The sequence below is a fragment of the Triticum aestivum genome, chromosome 7B (genome assembly GCF_018294505.1).
Source record: "Triticum aestivum cultivar Chinese Spring chromosome 7B, IWGSC CS RefSeq v2.1, whole genome shotgun sequence".
Taxonomy (NCBI): Eukaryota; Viridiplantae; Streptophyta; class Magnoliopsida; order Poales; family Poaceae; genus Triticum; species Triticum aestivum.
Genome location: NC_057813.1, coordinates 252,339,791 through 252,341,844, shown reverse-complemented (window position 1 = coordinate 252,341,844; position 2,054 = coordinate 252,339,791).

Below are 2,054 nucleotides of genomic sequence, written 5' to 3'. Positions count from 1 at the left end.
CTTATTGGAAATAATACATACTGATGTATGCGGTCCAATGAGTGTTGAGGCTCGTGGTAGGTATCATTATTTTCCTACCTTCACCGATGATTTGAGAAGATATGGTTATATCTACTTAATGAAACATAAGTCTGAAACATTTGAAAAGTTCGAAGAATTTCAGAGTGAAGTGGAAAATCATCATAACAAGAAAATAAAGTTTCTACGATCTGATCATGGAGGAGAATATTTGAGTTACGAGTTTGGTCTTCATTTGAAACAACATGGGATAGTTTCACAACTAACGCCACCTGAAACACCACGGCGAAATGGTGTGCCTGAACGTCGTAACCGTACTTTATTTGATATGATGCGATCTATGATGTCTCTTACCGATTTACCTCTATCGTTTTGTGGTTATGCTTTAGAGATGGCTGCATTCACTTTAAATAGGACACCATCAAAATTTGTTGAGACGACGCCTTATGAGCTGTGGTTTGGCAAGAAACCAAAGTTGTCATTTCTTAAAGTTTGGGACTGCGATGCTTATGTGAAAAAGCTTCAACCTGATAAGCTCGAACCCAAATCGGAGAAGTGCGTCTTCATAGGATACGCAAAGGAAACTATTGGGTACACCTTCTATCACAAATCCAAAGGCAAGATCTTTGTTGCTAAAAATGGATCCTTTCTAGAGAAGGAGTTTCTCTTGAAAGAAGTGAGTGGGAGGAAAGTAGAACTTGATGAGGTAATTGTACCTTCTCCCTTATTGGAAAGTAGTTCATCACATAAATCAGTTCCAGTGATTCCAACACTAATTAGCGAGGAAGTTAATGATGATGATCATGAAACTTCAGATCAAGTTACTACCGAACCTCGTAGGTCTTCTAGAGTAAGATCTGCACCAGAGTGGCACGGTAATCCTATTCTGGAAGTCATGTTACTAGACCATGATGAAACTACGAACTATGAGGAAGCGATGATGAGCCCAGATTCCGCGAAATGGCTTAAGGCCATGAAATCTGAGATGGGATCCATGTATCAGAAAAAGTGTGGACTTTGGTCGACTTGCCCGATGATCGGCAAGCCATAGAAAATAAATGGATCTTTAAGAAGAAGACCGACACAGACGGTAATGTTACTGTTTACAAAGCTCGACTTGTTGCGAAAGGTTTTCAGCAAGTTCAAGGAGTTGACTATGATGAGACTTTCTCACCCGTAGCTATGCTTAAGTCTGTCTGAATTATGTTAGCAATTGCTGCATCTTATGATTATGAAATTTGGCAAATGGATGTCAAAACTGCATTCCTGAATGGATTTCTGGAAGAAGAGTTGTATATGATGCAACCAGAAGGTTTTGTCAATCCAAAGGGTGCTGACAAAGTGTGCAAGCTCCAGTATTCCATTTATGGACTGGTGCATGCCTCTCGGAGTTGGAATAAACGCTTTGATAGTGTGATCAAAGCATATGGTTTTATACAGACTTTTGGAGAAGCCTATATTTACAAGAAAGTGAGTGGGATATCTATAGCATTTCTGATATTATATGTGGATGACATATTGTTGATTGGAAATGATATAGAATTTCTGGAGAGCATAACACTACAAAAAAAAGACACATCCGTGACATTTTGGGCCGAACGAAACTTTTTTCTGTCATACATATGACACCTCTATGACGATAATTGTGACAAAACCCGGTATCATCATAGATGTGGTAGGCTCCTACTTCTATGACAAAAAATCATGACAAAAAATGGGCTTTTCATCCTGGGCGGGCCGGAGACGCAGCTGCATGACATTCTTTGGGCCGTCCATGATGGAAAAAACCATGGTAGAAGTAAGGGCGAGGAAAATTTCGGGGAGTTCCCGGTTACAGTGGGTGGTCGGGGGCCGAGCGATGCGCGTTTCTCTCGTACACGTACGCGCGTGTGTGCGAGGCGTTGGCTCTAACTGAACCCGAGCGAGGCGTTGGGCTCTAATTGAACCCGAGCGATTGTACTGCAGGATACGCGTTACTGAACCCGAGCGATCGATCGATGGTTGTTAACTGAACCCGATCGAGCCATTCCTTCACT